Below are 22,103 nucleotides of genomic sequence, written 5' to 3'. Positions count from 1 at the left end.
AGACCCTCTCCTCCTCCCGACACCCACAATGCACACCGCTCCCGGGAACTCAGAGCCCCTGCCCCAGTGAGGAGCCCTCAGCCACCAGCCACACCGCCTCTCCTCTGGGCCTCCTGGCTGCATGTGGCCCAGCCTCTGTGTGACACCTGCCACTGCTGTGGACGGGCACGTGCAGGGTGACCACTTCATTGGTGTCCATAGCCAGCAGACACCCCATCTCCTCCGGTACCCCGTTTTTTGCTGGCAAAACCTGGCACCTAGCGGGCAATAGAGTTCTGACAAACAAAGGAATTCAAGTCTTGTCTCTTTGTTTTTACTTACCTACTTATTTATTGAGGCATAGCTGATATACACAATGATTCAACATCTGTATGTATATGTTGTGAAATGATCGGCACAATAAAGTCTAGTTAACATCTGTCAACAAACATAGTTACAAAAAACATTTTTTTCTGGTAATGATTAGGAAGAAGCCCTAAGAGCTCTCTAGGATAAAGTGGCTGCAACAAGAACTTCAAAAGAACCCCAGCAGTTGGTTATGGAAACCAGTGTTTATACCATGAGCTATTCCCCATGTTGCTTTGACCACAGGCAAAGGTTTGGCAGGAATGTAGCTTTCAAGCACTGGGACTGTCAGGCGGAGGGCTTGATAAACCGGTTCCTACCTTTGGTCTACTCTCTCCTGCTCACCTTCCTGCTTCCAGAACACAGACTGGAGTAGGGCCAAGTGGGGAGCCTGGCTGCTGCCAGGTGCACTGCCAGGGTGCAGGGAGGACATAGGGACAGAGAGGGAGGACCGGGGGCCAGGACCAAAATACTACACAACATTTCAAGGGCTCTGCGATTTCTGAAATTCCATATGAAAATGATAGGAGATCTCATTTTTCCAAGTCCTTTTAGTGAATTTTATCAATAAGGGATGTGAAATACCAACACTGCTTGATACAATATTCAGAAATCACATTATCACAGCTTTTGACCCAACACCTGGGATGGAACCTATTTAGAAATCAGTCCCGGCAGCTTCTGAAAGCCTAGAAGACATTATTATTGATTTTGCAGGTACTTTGAAGAACTACCTGCCTTTTCTCAGAAGATCAATATGTTCAAGTGAGGGGGATCCCTGGGTGGCTCAGCGGTTTAGCACCTGCCTTCAGTCCAGAGCGTGATCCTGGAGTCCTGGGATCGAGTCCCACATCGGGCTCCCTGCATGGAGCTTGCGTCTGCCTCTGCCTCTGCCTCTGTCTCTCTCTCTTTCTCTGTGTGTGTGTTTCATGAATAAATATAAAATCTTTAAAAATATATATATATATATATGCTCAAGTGGGTCATCTGTTGAGATGCTGCAGTGATGCAGCTGGTTTACACAGCCCTGGCCCCGGGGCAGCCACCACATAGCAGTGTGGACAGAGGAACTCTGGCCCACGTGCAGACTGTGGGTTGGCAGGGGGTCTCTGGTGGCGGGGCCAGAGGAGTGGCACTCAGCCCTTCCCCACCCCTCACCTGCGGCCCCCACATCCTCCTTACCCAGCCCCTCCAAGTGCTGCCAGAGAATCAGAATGACCTGAATTATCTCTGATACACTATACAAGTAAATCATCCCCAAATGACAACATTTTTACTATAACCGAAACAAATCCCACGAGACACCTTCCAGCTCACCTCTGTTCATCTCTGTAAAGACTGGATTACTCTCCTAGAAAAAAAAGGTATGCTGGTTTTCCAGCCCACATCTACACCCTACCACCTCTGCTAGCAGAGGGGAGAGCCCAGCTTCAATTCAACTTCTTTCTGGTTCTGTCTCACTGGACACAATAGCTGTGCTCCTGAAAACCCATATGCATTTACTCTTTCTAAACAGTCCCACATTTAAAAGGCACTAAGGAAGCTTCCTACCTAAAAGAATTCCAGGGACAGCCCTGGTGGTGCAGTGGTTTAGCGCTGCCTGCAGCCTGGGGTGTGATCCTGGAGACTGCGGGATCAAGTACCACGTCGGGCTCCCTACGTGGAACCTGCTTCTCCCTCTGCCTGTGTCTCTGCCTCTCTCTCTCTCTCTCTCTCTCTCTCTCTCATGAATAAATAAAATATTTAAAAAATAATAATAATAAAAGTAAAAAAAAAGAGAGAATTCCAGAAGCACTGGTCGGGGCTCAGTCAGTGAAGTGTCTGCCTTAGGCTCAGGTCATGATTCCAGGGTCCTGGGATCTAATTCCGCATCGGGCTCCCTGAATGGAGCCTGCTTCTCCCTCTGCCCGTGTCTCTGCCTCTCTCTGTATGTCTCTCATGAATGAATAAATAAAATCTAAAAAAAAAAAAAAAAAAAAGATGTGAAGGAGAAAAACACTGGTAAACTAGAAAAAAACCACATTTCTCTGTATGCAACTTCCTACTTACTTCCCATGAACAGGATGGGAATCCGACTCACCCTCCCTCTGCTCCCCTCTGTGCCTCCTTCCAGATATTTACTGTTCATTATGTTTGCAACCAGCAATCACACTCCTCCTTTGCGCCCCTGGGCAGGCTGAAAATACTGCAGAGACCACTCCAGTCCGCACACTCATGCACACCCACGCTCACTCACACACTCACCCAGGGCCTCAGGTAGCTTTCCCTAGCCTTTTGGTTTGCTAAGCACAACTAAAAAAGGCCCCCACTCACCCACCAAAAGGGTTGGTAAAAGTCCCTTATGCTCAGCAAATATAAAATAGCCACAAGTCTGTAACACAAATCAGTCACTGACCCATCAGCCTATTTATTTACCCATCATATTGAGTTTATATACAAAGACTAACGAAATAACTCTCAACAAATTAATCCCTTTAAAAAGAAAGATCTTATTTCTCAGCTTAAAATGCCCTTGTCAACTGGCAACAGATAAACACATGTTCTGGGATAAGTTAAAGATCCTGGGGTCAGTGCCTTCACTATCCAGGGAATTCACGGACTAAATCCTTCTGAACTTGATTAGATGGCTCACACTACTCTGTTCTGACATTGCTGGATGTTATAGTAAAATAGCCAAAGTCATTCAGTCTTGCCATCAACAGATGGTGTCTGCTTTTCCCTTGTGTGTGCCTAAAGGCCTCTGCTATAAACTCAGAAATAAAATAGAAACTTTTGGAAATAACCTCAAAAAGAGGTGTCATAAAACTTGTAGCAGGCTCTGCTAACTACGGACACCACAGCAACCAGACTTGGGAGCATGGGCTTCCCCATTGGCGCATACAGCATGTCCACACACACACCTGTCCAGTCCATACCCAGGCTCTGAGTCTCAGGACCTCCACAACTCTGAGCACGGAAACAGGTGACCTCATGAAGGTAGGCTGCTCAGCCCAAAGTTGGCCAAATAAAAATCAATTTTCTGGGATTGAGAGAATGGATTTAATTGTGGTTAATGTTCTATTTTGAGTAGGCAGATGAGGAAACATACTTCTCTTCCTTCTTTATCTCTAGCCATCAGTTTAACATGCTTTCATAAACTGGAATGGAACATTCTGTAAGTGATATAATATTCTAACATCCCTCCTTAGAATTCAGGAGGAAAAATAAACTTCTGGTGAAAATTTATAGCATATAGTTTAAATGAGGAAATTAAAAGAGAAATCTGAAAATACTGATTCTGGAGAATATATTACTAGACTTTACAAATTACCCAAAACAATGGTAACAGTGGTTAAATATTACTCCAAACACTTTTACTAAGCTCCTTTACTTTCCATGATTGTGTAATTATTTACTTAGGACCAATAAAAATCCACCCTCTTTCCTATAAGATTGAACCAGGTAAATCAAATTTGCAACAATAAGCAAGATACAAACTCCATTTAATTAGATATGGCAAGCTACTCCAGGACCAAGGGCTATGCTTTACAGGTTGAAGGGAAATGCCTACGACCACTGATATGTTGATAACTGTTTAACAACCAGCTCTCCAAAGGAAAGGCAGCGCCTGGTGGTGTTTGCCAATTCCTGTGTTATGAATACTCTCGTCATTGCCAACTTCAACAAGACACCCCTGAACACAGCGTTGGGAGTCGACACGCAGTAGCACACCACTTCAGAGTATCTCCACCACCAAGATACGAAAAGTGTGAACAACCTCAAGAGCTTACATTAAAAAGCAAGATGTGGGCAGCTCCAGTGGCTCAGCAGTTTAGTGCTGCCTTTGGCCCAGGGCCTGATCCTGGAGACCTGGGATCGAGTCCCATGTCGGGCTTCCTGCATGGAGCCTGCTTCTCCCTCTGCCGTTGTCTCTGCCTCTCTCTCTCTATCTCTGTCTGTCTCTCTCTCTCTGTCTCTCATGAATAAATAAATAAAAATCTTTTTAAAAAAAATTAAAATGTCAGGCAACAATCAGGAAGGATGGGGTTTGAGCATTTATGACCACTATGTTAAATATAATATATTTAACTGTAAATGATAAAGCTTAATTTCTAATAATGGCCTAGTTTAACACACAGCTTATAAAATTCCTGTAGATTTAAAAATCAACTCATGTGAGCCAGTGATAGCCAGTTCCAGGATACTACTTCCAAGAAAACTGTCCTGAAACCTACTTCATGGCTTACAGAGTATCAGCTTTACAGGTAAAGAGTTTCCCTATGGGCCGGAATGTGACAATGCTGAGCCTCTCAGACAGAGGGTACCCTACAGGCTATTGCAGGCAAACCTCCTAGAAGCAAATTGGATGGTTCTTGGTCCTTAGCTCAGGAGATGAGCTGATAGAAGTAACTTACAACTGTAGAGGATTTACAAGGTAATTCTGAAATCAGAACTGCCCTGGTTTTATTAATATGTAACAAGGATGCCTCCATACAGACAGTCCCTGACTTAGGATGTCTCCACTCACTGGTTTTCAACTCTATAACAGTGATACCCTTTTCAGGAGAAACCACACTTCCAATGGGGAATTGTGACCTTATCCCAGGCTAGTGGTCTGTGCTATCCTCTGGTGATGCTGGGGAGCAGTCCCTGATCCCCATTAGTCAGTCATCACAAGGGTCAATGCCGATCCACTGACCTCTATTCTGTACCCATACAACCATTCTGTCTTTCACTTTCAGTACAATATTCAATAAATTACATGAGATATTCGACACTTTACTATAAAACAGGCTTTGTGTTAAATGATTTTGCCCAACTGTAGGCTGATGTAGGTTTCTGAGCAGTACTGAGGTCAGTGGGACTAAAAGGTACTGTTCAGTAGGTTAGGTATAGTCAGTGAACTTTCCGCTTAGTGATATTTTCAACTGATAAGGGGTTTATCAGACATAAGTCCCTTATATGTCAAGGAAGATCTGTGTATTAACATCTCTTGTGCACTACGTAAATAAAACCAGTGAAATAAAACAAAATATCAGTTGAGTTACACCAAATCTGAAAACCTCAAAGCAATCTATGGGGTCAAATCCGAGCATCAGAGTGGGGCATGAAGGAGAGATGGTGAAAATACAACCAACACTCTGCTAACCCACACAGATGGGACACGTACGCATCTACTTTGCACCCAGAGATAAAATCAACAAACAACAAAAACCAGGAAAACCAGAATCAGTCTGTGTCATTCCAGACCTCAAAAGAGGAAATGTTAAGCCTTTTCTGCAGGTTACCGACCCCGACAAAATCATCTGTCTCCCTACCTTTTGCACTGCTAGTGCCTAAAGATATGTCTCGGCCTCTGTAAGTGCTAAAATCATGTAGGAAAACTACAATTTTTCTACACACACAGACCAACCGGAAACTCAGAGATTTGGTCATTTCTTTCCTTTAAATACTGTTGCATTTTTTCCTTAAAAAGCCTGTCTTTCCAAAGCCTGGACTCCCTTATAAGCCTCTGTGTAAGTCCAATTACTTTCATCTCTGATTCCTTCTGTGACAGTGACTTGCTTATCTGTCTCTATCTTGTGATCCTACACACCGAACTAGGTTGTTTCCAGTCATGGCCATGTGGTTTCTGTCAGAGCAACCTTCTCACAAATAACAGCTATAAACCCTGGGCAAAATATAAAGACAACTATCTGAAGACATTGGGGAATAGCCAAAAAGAGGTGGATACTGGAAGGAAGTCAACACTTGGATGAAGGCAAAGAACTGGGTGTGTTTCCCATTTTTTATGGCTTTGATCCTGAGGTAAGGCCTCACCATACAAAAGAGCCAAAAGTCAGAAAGAAAACCCAAAGTCTAATGACCTGAAGACAGAACACAGAGTCGAGACAGACACAGCTGCTGTAAAGCAGAGGGGGAAATCCTGAAGAGAGCAGATCCAGGAAGGGGGAACCCCAAATTATGTATAAATTTTGCCCAAATCTCTTGATTCATGCTGAATCACACTTGTATGAAGCAGACTTCAAGCAGTCCAGCAAAGACCTAAATGAAAGGAGAAATTGGACTGACCATTCACAGCAGGGAAGACAAAATTAGCAATCTGAATTCAGCCAAGTTAACTGCCTACTATCCAAAAGCAAACAAAACAAAACAAATCAAAACTCTTCAGGCGAACATAGCAGAACTAAGAATCTCTACAACATGTCACTCAATTTATAACATCCAGAACATGGTTCAAAATTACTTAATATTCAAAGAAACAGGAAGACATCTATACTCAAGAAAAAAAAATGAAGATCAACCCTGAAACGATTCACATATTGGGATTAGCAGATGAGGGTTATAAAACAATTATTATAACTAATTTCAAGGACACAAAGTATGCTTATAATAAACAAAAAGTAGGAAGTATCAGTAGGTAACTAGAAACTATTAAAAAAACTAAATAGACATTCTAGAGCTGAAAAATATGTATCTCAAATGTTTGAAATCATTGGATGGGCTTAACAGTAGAATGAAGATGACAGGAGAGTCCATGAACTTGAAGACAAATTAACAGACTTATTTTCTGATCTGAAGAGCAAAAGGAAAAAAAGAAAAATTAATAGAGCTTCAGGAACCTGAGGGACATTATCAAAAGATTTAATATATGTACAATTGGAGTCCCGAAGGAAAAGAAAAATAAAATGAAGCAGACAAGATATTTGATGAATCATGGCCAAGCGTTTCCCCAAATTGCTATGTCCCATCTAGATGGCAATCTCAGCGAAAGTGAGGGATTCTGAGTTGTGCTTCAGTGGTCCACACAGCACCAAACAAAGGCCACACAGCAGATATGTAACTAATACATATTTATACATTCAGCATCCAAAATAATTATTGAATGCTTACTATGTGTAAAACATAATGAAAGGTGCTAGAGACACAGTTACAGCTATTGTTCTTAGTTGAAGACTACAATTTTGAAAAAGGAAAGAGGGAAAAGCCCCACTGTTTCTTTTTGAGGAAGGAAATGTTTTCATTCTTTCCTAGACAATTCCCCTGCCGATAGTGGTCCCTGCCAAAAGGAAGACATAACATTGTGAATCCAAGGTGAGAAGGGATCTCATATCAGCAAGCAATAGTTAGAGCTCTTTCCAGATCCCCTTCAAATAGTCCTTTTCTCCCCTAACTTTGTTTGTTTAGGACAAAAGGGTGAGCATCTCCACACAATTTTCACTAATTTTTCTTGAGAGTGTCTTTAGCTTTTAGACAGAATTTACTACCTCAAGACACCTACAGATGATTAACCATGACATATTTTGGTACTCCCGTAATATATAGGGAGAAAGCTGAGAAAGACCATCTCTCCACTTTGGAAAGAATACACAGAGGTGAACATACCTCTTCAGAACCTAAACAATATAATATCCAAAAGATGAGGTCTGTATGAGTGTGTGTGCATGTGTCAGAGAGACAGCAAGGCAAAGAACCAGAGAGACAGAAACACAGAGGGAGAAACAGAGAAAGTGGGACTCAACATTCCCTCCTCTGTGTGAAACCTTGAAGCACTTCTTCAGTCTAATTTATATGCCTGTCCACTAATAGCCTATGGTTTTGAGAAGCAGCCTGTCCACAAATAAACTCAGCAAAACGCCCCAGCAGAGATGTACTGGACTGATAGACTCATTGCAAGCATTACCGTGGCTATGAGGACATGGTTTTGGGCACAATGCCCAAAACTAGATGCCTGAGACCATAAATTTAGTAAATCCCCTTGAAATGAGCTGCTGGAAATGTCTATTCCTGTTATAAAAAAGAATTTGCCCATAAAGATAGAAGCAGAAATTAGATTTTGGTATATTTGCAGGAGCCTTGGAGTCCAGGAAGTGGCATTTATGAGTTTGGTTATGGGTCTGTTGCTGGATCCTGAAGAGACTTTAGTCAGTATCTGAGTATTTCTGGTGCCTGTGTGGCCAGCCACTTGGGGACAATTCCCTCTGCCATCCATTGCACAGCCGCGCTGCATCTGTCAATACACTAGTTGTCATCTACTGAGTTATTCCTAAGCATTGCGCACAGTGAGGGGCACTCTACTTGCATCACTTCTAATCCTAGTCATCCTCCTGAAGGTGGGCGTTATTCAAGTTACAGATGATGATGCTGGATCTCAGAGAGGCTTAGCAAATTTGGAGAAGTCACATCAACTAGTAAGAAGTGGTGTCAGGATTCTAAGAGACGCCTCTTACTATGTTATGCTAGTTTGCTTTTACTCATTAGGCACAGTTGATATATAAAGGACACTCCAGGTATATATGTACTCAGAAAAGAAGAAGAAAGTAGCTTAGGAACTGCATTCACGGGTGTAAATCTAGATGAAAGAGGAAATATGGCCTAAATCACCCAGAGACTAGGAACAAAGCACAGAATGAAAGCTACAGGTTTCGCTTAAGGAGTGTGCATAAAACAAAAAGTCAGAGAGGATTTGAGATGCTACTGTGTCCCCTGGAGGCCCTTAGTTCTCATGTTGTATGCACCCTAACCTGGATAATAAACCAAGAGTCCTATACCCACACCACATGAGACAAAAAGGGCTGCACATCCCCCACCACATGATTTCTGAAGCAACTTGAAAACAGGTCCCTAATAAGTCTTGAAAAAAAAAATGGGGATGCCTGGATGGCTCAGTGGTGTGATGCCTTCAACTCAGGGTGTGATCTTGGAGTCCCAAGATCAAGTCCCACATCAGGCTCCCCGCAGGAAGCCTGCCTCTCCCTCTGCCTATGTCTCTGCCTCTCTCTCTGTCTCGCTCATGGATAAATAAATAAAATCTTGAAAAAAAAAAATAAAAGAAGTCCCTAATGTTTGCAATTCCACAGCATTAGAAAAATGCAGTTGCAAGAGTAGATGACTGGGGGTTTTTCTAATTTATTTTAATTCAATTAATTAACATATAACATATTACTGGTTTCAGAGGTAGAGATCAATGATTCATCAGTCTTATATAACACCTAGTACTCATCACAGCACCTGCCCTCCTTAATGCCCATCATCCAGTGACCCCGTCCCCCCACCTCTGAATGGATGATTGTTGATGAGTGCATGGGAACCCACTGTACCATCATCTTTCTATATTTTGGCAGGCTTAAAACCTTTCATAACTGAAGTTTTAAAAGAGTCAAAGGAGAAAAGAGAAAGAAAAAAAAAGAAAAATGTCAGACTGCATAGGGTGGAAGAAGAATGATGCCTGAAAATAAACAAGAAATCCTGATAAAATAAAGGACATATGAAGGAGCCTCTTCCCTGTTAGCCAATAGCCATAGGGTTTCAAGGCGAAAAAAACTCAGGGAAGAAAGAGAAAGCTCCTCCTGTGAAAACCTGTGATTGTTCTTATGAGAAGTGAGGGATTCTGAATGACCAAGAAAAAAAGCATCTTGGAAGAGACATCAGGGCGGCCCAATATGACAGAGCTGAGAGCAGCTGCATGTGGAGCTCATGAACAAAGGGTAGATTTATAGTAGAAAACTGTTTACCATGAACTTAACTGCACCCCAGAACAAAACTCAAAAACATCACCAGGACTTATTAAAATACACATAGCAGGGTGCCTGGGTAGCCCAGTCTGTTACACATCCAACTTGATTTTGGCTCAGGTCATAATCTCAGGGTCATGAAATCAAGTCCGGCATCTGGCTCCATGCTCAGAAGGGAGTTTGCTTCAGAGTCTCTCTCCCTTTGTCTGCCCCTCCTGCTCATGCACATGTTCTCTATATAAATAAATAAGTCTTTAAAAATACACATATCAAAAATATATTTATACCGATGTCTCAGTGAATCAGTCTGTTTAAGCACTTATCAGGGCTTCCAAACAGTTATCTATTTTGCTCTGGTTGATCTTGCTTGCCGCCATTAATGGCCAGATGGAGCTCTCATTCTCTCAATTATAACTTGTAAACCATTGATTCCCAATCTTTTTAAAGTTACCATTGCTTATTTGACTTTATAAAACTTGTTCCTTTTTTTCTCCCTGAAGGAAAATAAAAGCTTTATAACATTTTTTTTAATAAAACAAAGCAAAAATAAAGGTCCTGGTAGTTTTGTTTTTTTTTTTTTTTAATTGTTTCTCAGGGAACCTGGCTGGCTTAGTCAGTGGAGCATGTGACTCTTGATCTCCAAATTGTGAGTTTGAGCCCCAGGTTGGTATAGAGAGGATTTAAAAATGAAATCTTAGCAATCAATGTGATTGATCATATCAGCAAGAGAAAAAACAGGAACCATATGATCCTCTCAATAGATGCAGAGAAAGCATTTGACAAAATACAGCATCCATTCCTGGTCGAAACCCTTCAGAGTGCAGGGATAGGGGGAACATTCCTCAGCATCTTAAAAGCCATCTACGAAAAGCCCACAGCAAATATCATTCTCAATGGGGAAACACTGGGAGCATTTCCCCTAAGATCAGGAACAAGACAGGGATGTCCACTCTCACCACTGCTATTCAACATAGTACTAGAAGTCCTAGCCTCAGCAATCAGGCAACAAAAAGAAATAAAAGGCATTCAAATTGGCAAAGAAAAAGTCAAACTCTCCCTCTTTGCAGATGACATGATACTCTACATAGAAAACCCAAAAGCCTCCACCCCAAGATTGCTAGAACTCATACAGCAATTTGGCAGTGTGGCAGGATACAAAATCAATGCCCAGAAGTCAGTGGCATTTCTATACACTAACAATGAGACTGAAGAAAGAGAAATTAAGAAGAGAAATTTACAATTGCACCCAAAAGCATAAGATACCTAGGAATAAACCTAACCAAAGAGGTAAAGGATCTATACCCTAAAAACTACAGAACACTTCTGAAAGAAATTGAGGAAGACACAAAGAGATGGAAAAATATTCCATGCTCATGGATTGGAAGAATTAATATTGTGAAAATGTCAATGCTACCCAGGGCAATTTACACATTTAATGCAATCCCTATCAAATTACCAGGGACTTTCTTCAGAGAGTTGGAACAAATCATCTTAAGATTTGTGTGGAATCAGAAAAGACCCCAAATAGGGGAATATTAAAAAAGAAAACCAGAGCTGGGGGCATCACAATGCCAGATTTCAGGTTGTACTACAAAGCTGTGGTCATCAAGACACTGGCACAAAAACAGACACATAGATCAATGGAACAGAATAGAGAATCCAGAAGTGGACCCTCAACTTTATGATCAACTAATATTCGACAAAGGAGGAAAGACTATCCACTGGAAGAAAGACAGTCTCTTCAATAAATGGTGCTGGGAAAATTGGACATCCACATGCAGAAGAATGAAACTAGACCACTCTCTTGCACCATACACAAAGATAAACTCAAAATGGATGAAAGATCTAAATGTGGGACAAGATTCTATAAAAATCCTAGAGGAGAACACAGGCAACACCCTTTTTGAACTTGGCCACAGCAACTTCTTGCAAGATACATCCACAAAGGCAAAAGAAACAAAAGCAAAAATGAACTATTGGGACTTCATCAAGATAAGAAGCTTTTGCACAGCAAAAGAAACAATCAACAAAACTAAAAGACAACCTACAGAATGGGAGAAGATATTTGCAAATGACCTATCAGATAAAGGGCTAGTATCCAAGATCTATAAAGAACTTATTAAACTCAACAGCAAAGAAAGAAACAATCCAATCATGAAATGGGCAAAAGACATGAACAGAAATTTCACAGAGGAAGACATAGACATGGCAAATAAGCACATGAGAAAATGCTCCACATCACTGGCCATCAGGGAAATACAAATCAAAACCACAATGAGATACCACATCACACCACTGAGAATGGGGAAAAGTAACAAGGCAGGAAACAACAAATGTTGGAGAAGATGTGGAGAAAGGAGAACCCTCTTGCACTGTTGGTGGGAATGTGAACTGGTGCAGCCACTCTGGAAAACTGTGTGGAAAGAGTTTAAAATAGATCTGCCCTACGACCCAGCAATTGCACTGCTGGGGATTTACCCTGAAGATACAGATGCAGTGAAACGCCAGGACACCTGCACCCCGATGTTTATAGCAGCAATGTCCACAATAGCCAAACTGTGGAAGGAGCCTCGGTGTCCATCGAAAGATGAATGGATAAAGAAGATGTGGTCTATGTATACAATGGGATATTACTCAGCCATTAGAAACAACAAATACCCACCATTTGCTTCGACGTGGATGGAACTGGAGGGTATTATGCTGAGTGAAAGAAGTCAATCGGAGAAGGACAAACACTATATGGTCTCATTCATTTGGGGAATATAAAAAATAGTGAAAGGGAATAAAGGGGAAAGGAGAAAAAATGAGTGGGAAATATCAGAAAAGGAGACAGAACATGAGAGACTCCTAACTCTGGGAAACGAAAGGGAGGTGGGCAGGGGGTGGGGATGACTGGGTGACGGGCACTGAGGGGGGCACTTGATGGGATGAGCATTGGGTGTTATTCTATATGTTGGCAAATTGAACTACAATAAAAAAATTTTAAATAATAAATAATAAATAAATAAAATCTTCAAAAAATTGTTTTTCACATTAATAGGAATACAAAAATACTCATCATTCAATATGGTGAATTTAACAATGTTAGGCATCTAATCAAAAACTACTAACTGCACAAAGGAATAGGAAAATCATTCTTAACAAAGAGAATGATCAATCAAAATAAACTGACCCAGAACTGATAGCCCCCAACATTATAATTAACAGAAGAGACATAAAAATATAATTGTATTATATGTATTCAAAATTTAAGTGGACACATGAGACACACTTCTCAAAGACTCTTATAAAACTTATAAACAGGGATCCCTGGGTGGCGCAGCAGTTTGGCGCCTGCCTTTGGCCCAGGGCGCGATCTTGGAGACCCGGGATCGAGTCCCACATCGGGCTCCCGGTGCATGGAGCCTGCTTCTCCCTCTGCCTGTGTCTCTGCTTCTCTCTCTCTCTGTGTGACTATCATAAATAAATAAAAATTTAAATAAATAAATAAATAAATAAATAAATAAATAATAAAACTTATAAACAATATAGAGAAATAGAACAGAACAGAGAGCTCAAAAATAAGCCCATACATATTTGGTCAACTAATTTATGACAAAGGAGCCAAGAATATACAATGGGGAAAAGTCAGTCTCTTCAATCAATGGTGCTGGGAAAATTGGACAGCTACAAGCAAAATAATAAAATTGAACCCTAGTCTTACACCATATACAAAAATCAACTCAAAATCAATTGAAGACTTAAATTTCAGACCTGGGGCAGCCTGGGTGGCTCAGCGGTTTAGTGCCGCCTTGGCCCAGGGTGTGATCCTGGAGACCCAGGATCAAGTCCCACATCGGGCTCTCTACGTGGAGCCTGCTTCTCCCTCTACCTGTGTCTCTGCCTCTCTCTCTCTTTCTCTCTCTCTCTCTCTCTCTCTCTGTGTCTCTCATGAGTAAATAAATAAAATCTTAAAAAATATATATATAATAAATAAGTAAATCTCAGACCTGAAACTATAAAACTCCTAGAAGAAAACAGGCAAACTCTTGACATTCGTCTTGGTGATGAGTTTTGGATTTGATACCAAAAACAACAAAAGCAAAAATAAATAAATAAATAAATGGGATTACAATAAACCAAAAAGCTTGTGCATTGTTGATAGGAATGTAAATTGGTGCAACCACTATAGAAAACAGTATGGAGGGGGCGCCTGGGGGACTCCATCGGTTAAGTGTCTGCCTTTGGCTTGGGTCATGATCCCATAGTCCTGAGATTGGGCCCCACATCAGGCTCCATGCTGAGTGTGGAGTTTGCTTCTCTTTCTTGCTCTGCCCCTCCCCGTTTGTGCTCATGCACTCTCTCTCTCTCTCTGTGTCAAATAAAAAAATAAAATCTTTAAGAAAACAGTATGGAGGTTCCTCAAAAAATTAAAAATGGCAATGCCATATGATCCAGCAATTTCACTTCTGGTTATATATCCAAAGGAAATGTAAACAGGATATGTAAAAAGAGATATTTCCACCCCCATGTTCACTGAAGCATTACTCAACAACCATCAAGATATGGAAACAACCTAAGTGTCCATCAAGGGATGCGTGGATAAAGATGTGCACACACACACACAATGGATAAAGATGTGTACCACACACATACCTGTACACAATGGAATGTCCTTAAGCCATAAGAAATTCTGACATTTGTGACATCATGGAACTCGATGACACTACACTAAGTGAAATAAGCCAGACAAAAAGAAATACTACGTGATATCACTTATATGTGAAATAAAAAAATAATAACCAAAAAAAAAAAGTCAAGTTTATAGAAACAGAATAGAAAAAGTGGTTGCCACAGGAAGGCAATAGAAGGGTTGGCAAAAGGGTATAAGCTTTCAGCTATAGGATGAATAGGGACTGAGGAACTAATGCATAATATGGTGACTACAGTTGATAATACTGTTATATGATTGAAATTTGCTAAGAGTAGAACTTAAATGTTTACATAAACACACAAAAAGATGAATATGTGATATGATGGGTATGGTAATTAACTAAATGGGAGAAACCCTTTCATTACAATGTATATAATATCAAACCATCACTTAAATATCTTACCATTTTATTTGTCAATTATACCTTAATAAAGCTGAAAAAAGTAAAATACCAACCAATATCTAAACAATTCCTTAAAAAAAACTTCTATAGATAAAAACTACATTATCTGAAATAAAAAATAGATGAGACAGAATGGCAAAATAGGTATTGCAAAAGAAAATATTAGTGAATTTGAAGATATAGCAATAGAAGCTATTAAAAAGGAAACAGAAAGAGAATAAAAATTTAAAGACATAAAATCTTCAGTGAGCTGTGGGTCAACGTCAAGCAGCCTCATACACACATAATTAGAATCCCCCAAGAGTGGAGGCATGGGGACATAAAAAATATATATTTAAAGAAATAATGGCTGAAATTTTTCCAAATTGTACAGAAAACTATAAAGCCACAGATACAAGAAGTTCTATGTACCCCAATACATGCAGCATGAAGACTACACCCAAGCACATCATATTCATGTGCTCAAAACTGGTGATAAAGAGAAAGTCAATTGGAGAAAAGAAAAGACAATACAAGACTGCAACTAAAGCAGAGTGTTTAAGTAGCTCAGTCGATTAAGTATTTCCCTTCGGCTCAGGTTGTGATCCCAGGGTCCTGGGATCAAGTCCTGCATTAGGCTCCCTGCTCAGTCAGGATCCTCCCTTCTCTCTCTCCCTCTGTGCTTGCTCTCTCTCTCTCTCTCAAATACATAAATACATACATAAATTTATTTATATAAATAATCTTTAAAAAAAGAACCTCAATCAAAGCTTAACACCTCTTACAAAAATTAACTTAAATGCATCAATTCAAATGTAAAATTATGAAATTTTAGAAAAGAAAAAAATAGGAGAAAATCTTGAAGACCTTAGATAAGGAAAAGAGCTTAGACTTGACATTAAAAATATGATCTAAAAAAAGGAAGACTTGACAAATTGGACCTCTTAAAAACTAAAATCTTTTGCTCTGTGAAAAGCCCTGTCAAGAAAACAAAAACACAAATTATAGACTGGAACAAAATGTTCACAAACCACATATCTACCAAAGGACTTGGTGTCTAGAATGCATAAATAATTCTCAAAACCTAATAGCACCAAAGCAAATAATACAATTAGAAAGTGGGCTGAGGACATGTCAATGAAGAGAATAAACAGGTGGCAAGTAAGCAAATGACCCAATGTCAAACATCAGCAACTAGAGAAATGTACATTAAAACCCCAAAATAGGGGCACCTGGGTGCTCAGTAGGTTAAGCGTCTGACTCTTGGTTTCAGCTCAGGCCATGATCTCAGGGTCATGAGATGGAGCCCCAAGTCAGGCTCCATATCCAGTGGGGAGTCTGCTTAAGATTCTCTCTCTCTCCTTCTTCCCCTCTCTCCACTCATGCTCTCTCTCTCTCTCTCTGTCTCTATCTCTCTCTCTCTCTCAGATGCATGAATAAAATAAATCTTTAAAAACAATCCATAAAGTAAAAAATCCCAATGCTGGCAAGAATGTGGAAAAACTGGATCAACCATAGACTGCTGGTAGGAATACAAAAGGTTATAGCCACTCTGGAAAATAATTTGGCATTTTCTTCTAAAACTAAAAATGCACTTACCATGCAACCCAGCATTAGCACTCTTGGCTATTTATCCCAGCCAAACAAAAACCTACAACACTCAAAAACCTATACATGAATGTCCACAGCAACTTTACTTGTAATAGCCAAAAACTAGACTTGACACAAATATCCTTTGACATGTAAATGATTAAATAAATTGTACATCCAAACCACGGAATACTAGTGAACAATTAAAAGGAAACAACTGTTCATGCAATGAAACCTTGGACTGGTCTCAAGGGAGAGCAAAAGACTATATACTGCATAATACTATGTAAAATATTCCATTTATATAATGCTCTTAGAACAACTATAATATGAAAATGGAGAACAGGTTAGTGATTGCCAGATGTCATGGATAAGAGGAAGGGGGACAGATTGACTATAAGGTACAAGGGAGCCTTGTGATAATAAAAGATACTATATCTCACTTGTGGTGACAATTACACAAAGCCACACAAGAAGTAAAATTGCACAAATACATATACACACATGTACATAAATGAATACATGTATAGCTGATGAAATCTGAATAAACTCTGAGTTGTACCAATGCCAGTTTCCTGGTTTTGATATTGTCCTATAGCTATACAAGAGATCAAGACCAAAGGAGATGGGGTAAAGGTACACAGGACCTTCCCATAGATTTCTCTGCAAATTCCTGTGAATCTATAATTATTTCAAAATAAAAAGTCAAAAAGAAATTCACTGTTTAACATAAAAACAATAATATAGCCTAGGCTTTATAGCAAATATATAAGAAAAACATATGAGAGCAATGGCATAAAAACGAGGAGGAGAAAAGTGTAGGTATACAGTATAAGCTCTTACACTACACTTAGAGTTGCCTAATATAACTTGAAGTCACGCTGATGAGTTAAAGATGATACTATAAACCCGACTGCAAACACTAAAAGAGCAGGGTGAAGAGCTATAACTAACAACCCATCATAGAAGATAAAAGGAAACACAGAAAATATTCCATCCAAAAGAAGGCAGCAAAAGAGGAAAGGGGGAATAAAGAATAGATGAGACTAATAGGAAACAAATATAAACGACAAAATTAAATCAAACCATATGAAGAACCTGTCTCCAACAGGAACAAAATACATTTAAGGGCACATGGAACATTTACCAGGATGGGCCATATTCTGGGCCATAAAATATGTCTCAATACATGTAAAAGCACCTAACTCACACAAAGTATGTTCTGTGGTCATAAGGAATTAAATTAGAAATCAATTAACAGAAAGATGTCTGGAAAAATCTTGAAATATTTGGAAATTAAATAGCACACCTCTAAGTAACCCAGGGGTCAAAGAAGAAATCAAAAGGAAAATTAGAAAGTGCTTTTAAAAAGATGAAAATGAAAATACAACATATCAGAGTTTGTGGGATTCTGATAAAGCAGTTCTTACAGGGAAATTTATAGCACTGATCACCTACCTATATTAGAATAGAAGAAAGGTCTCAAATCAGTAACCTTAGTTCCTACTGTATGAAACTAGAAAAAGATGAAGAAATGAAACCAAAGTAAGTAGAACACAAGAAATAATAAAGATCAAAGAGGAAATCAATGAAACAGAAAAACAACATACAACATACAACAAAATCAATGAAACCTAAAGGTCGCCCTTTGAGAATATCAGTAAAATTACTAAACGTCTAGCCAGACTGATCAGGAAAAAAAAGAGAAGATACAAATTAGCAATATCAGGAATGAGACAAGTAAGTAAAATCACTACAGACTCTACAGATACTAATAAGATAATAAGAGAATATTATGAACAACTTTATGCCTGTAAATTTGACAACTTAGATAAAGTGAACAACTGTTTGCAAGATGCAAATTACCAAAGCTCACTCAAGAAGAAATAAATAACTCGAATAGACCTATATCTATTAAAGACATCAAATTTATGGTTAAATTTTTCCCACAAAGCTCCTAGCCCAGATACCTTTACTGATGAATTCTACCAAACATTTAAGAAAAAGTAATACCATACTACACAGTTTTTCAGAAAACTGAAGAGAGAATACTTCCCAATTCATTCTGAGCTAGCACTTCTCCGATACCAAAGCCAAAAACATTATAAGACAAGAAACTACATACCAATCATCATAAATATGGATACAAAAATTTTAAACAAAATTTTTAGTAAATTGAATCCAACAATTGTTAAGAGGTTAATACATTATGACTAAGTATGGTTTATCCCAGGAATGCAGCCTCAGTTTAACGTTTGAAAATGAATGTAAGTCATTCAGCTAACAAGATATTGAGAAACACCATGTGATCATCTCACATGCAGAAAATGCATTTGATAAAATCCAACACCTTTTCATGGTAAAATGATTCAATGAACTAGGAATAGAAAGGCACTTCCTCAACCTGATAAAGAGCATCTATGAAAAGCCTATATAGCCAACATCATACTCAGTGGTGAGATACTGAACACTTTTCCCCAAGATCAGGAATAACACGAGGACATCTATTCTCATTATTTCTGTGTAATCAAGTGAGAAAAAGAAATAAAAGGCATCAATATTGGAAAGGAAAGTATAAAACTGCCTTTAGTCACAAACTATATGATCATCTAAGCAGAGAATGTGATGTAATCTACAAAAAAAGCTACTAGAACTAGTGAATATAGTTTGCAGAACACAAGATCAATATAACAAATCAGTTATACCCTATATACTAGCAACACAAAATAAGAAGTTGAAATCTTTAACAGTAATACTATTTACAACAATATCAAAAAAGTAAATTAGGGATAAATATGACAAAAAGTACACAAACAGGTACACTGAAAACTACAAAATATTGCCAAAGGAAATTTAAAAAGAACTTTTTAAAAAGGGAGAGAAATATGCATTTTTCTTGAGTCAGAAAACTCAATATTGCTAAGACATTAGTTTTTCCCAAATTGTTCTACAGATTCAATGTGATCCCAGTAGAGATTCCTGTGGGATTTTCTGCATAAACTGGCAGGCTGATTTTTAAATTTGTATGAAAATATAAAGAGCTTAAAATAGCCAGAACAACTATTTAAAAAAAAAATAACAAAGTTGGAAGACTCACACTACCTGACTTCAAGATTTATTTAAAGGCTATAGGAATCAAAAGTTTGATTTGTTGTAAATAAGCAAATAGATGAATGAGACAGAAGAGAGAACACAGAAATATATCTAAACATACACGGACAACCAGTTTTTGACAAAGGTATGAAGGCAGTCAGTGAAGCAAGGATGGTGCTGAATTGACTTGACACCCATATACAAAAACAATGAATTCCAGTTCACACCTGACACCATACACAACATGGAGTAACAGACCTAAATGTATAGCCTAAAACTATACAACTTCTAGAAGAAAATATTGGAGAAAAATTTTCTGATGTTGGGGCCAGCAAAGATCACTTAGATATGACACCAAAACTTGATCCCTAAAAAGAAAAATTGATAAGGTGAACTTAATCAAATTTTAAAACTTAGCTCCTAAGAGAATGAAGACAACTTGTAAGCTGAGAGAAATCCATTGCGAAGCATGTATCTGATAAAGGATGTGTATTCACACTACTAAAGAACTCTGAAAAATTAATAACAAGAAAACAACACAATTTTTTAAATGGGCAAAAGATTTGAACAGAGAGTACACCAAGGAAGGTACATAGAGGGCAAATGAGCAAACAAAAAGATGTATCCAGGGAAATGCAAAGCCACAGTGAGATCCCACAACACACCTACTGAAACGGCTAAAATTGAAAAGACTGACCATCCCAAGTGTTGAGAAGGATTTGGAGGAACTGGAACCCCCACACTACCATCAGAAATGTAAAATGGTACAACCACTCTGTAAAACAGTTGGGCAGCTTTTCACAAAGCTAAGCAGAACACAGGGGATTTTTAGGGCCATGAAACTATTTTGAACGATACTGTAACGGTGGACACGTGTCATTATACACTTGTCAAAACCACAGAATGAACACTGTATGTCAACTAAACTCAAGTAAAATAAAAATTAAGGGGAAAAAAACATAGACTATACGACACCAGGAGTGAATCCTAACATACACTATAGTTGGGTGAGCATGTGATTCCATGTCCATGAAATGTCCAGAAATGGCAATACAGAGAAACAGGAAGTACATCATTCGTGGTGAAGCACAACCCGGAGAGACTGGGGAGACTGGGGGGATGAAAAAGTTTCTTTTCAGACACACAGTTTCTTTCATGTTGAGTGTTCTAAACTCAAGAGAGTGGTGGCAGCTGCATGACTCTCTAAACATACTAAAAAAAACCACCATGGAATTGTACACTTTCAGTGGTGAATTTTGTGGCATGTTCATTAAAATATTGATAAATGTCTTAAAATTTAAAACTTGATAAGTGTTTTAAAAATTAAATGTTTTAAAAATTAAAGACTGAGTTGAACTCCAGTCCAACTGAGAGAATAAATTATTTATGTGATCATTTGGAAGACACATACATGTGAGGAAAACGTATATATTCAAAAACAAACATGTACATATACATTTATTAGTTTTCTTTTACTTGTGAATGCAAATTGGTGGTAACACAAGAAAAGCAGGAGTACCTTCTGTGTGGATATTTTTCTATAGAATATTGGCACGATTATCTTCCCATGGATAAAAGGGAGTAAAAGGGCTATGAAATCATCTTCTCTTCAAAATGTCTGATGACTCAGAGATAAGTCTGTACTAAACATCTTCTGTTCAAAATACACAATGAATAAGGATAAGAGTGTAAGTATAATAAGAATATCTGATTAGGGGGGAAAAAGTGAAGCATATTCCTACCATATGACCCAGCCACTCTACTCCTTGATAGATCCCCAAGTAGTTCAGAGTCCTGTACACAACTGCTTTCAACAGCTCTAAGAGCAGGGATCCCTGGGTGGCGCAGCGGTTTGGCGCCTGCCTTTGGCCCGGGGCGCGATCCTGGAGACCCGGGATCGAATCCCACATCAGGCTCCCGGTGCATGGAGCCTGCTTCTCCCTCTGCCTATGTCTCTGCCTCTCTCTCTCTCTCTCTGTGACTATCATAAATAAATAAAAAATTAAAAAAAAAAAACAGCTCTAAGAGCCAATCCCAGAAATTATCTAAACATGCATGAACAGCTGCATAGACATTGTGGTGCATCTACAACAATATCAATGGAATGTTATTCCACAATAAAAAGGAAAGAACTGATATATACAACAGGATAGATGAATCTTAAAAAAAAATATTATGCTGAATGATACCAAACCAAAAACAAAAAACAAAAAAGAATACATGCTATGCCATTCCACTTGCAAAAAATTTTAAGAATGCAAATAATCCATAGTGACATAGTGAAATGTGGGGGGTGATGGACACATTTACTGGATTGATCCTGGTTGAGTTTCTCAGATGTAAACACATGGCAAAACATCAAATTCACTACTTTGAATGTGTGCAGTTGAGTCTATGTCAGTAAAGTTATACGGGGTTTGGGGGGGTGGTTTTGTCTTTTAGAGAGAAATAAAGGGAGAGAGAGCACAGGATGGGCAGAGGGAGAGAGACTCTCCAGCAGACTCCC

This window comes from Vulpes lagopus, chromosome 1 (assembly GCF_018345385.1).
Source record: "Vulpes lagopus strain Blue_001 chromosome 1, ASM1834538v1, whole genome shotgun sequence".
Classification (NCBI taxonomy): domain Eukaryota; kingdom Metazoa; phylum Chordata; class Mammalia; order Carnivora; family Canidae; genus Vulpes; species Vulpes lagopus.
Note: the sequence above shows the minus strand (reverse complement) of the source record.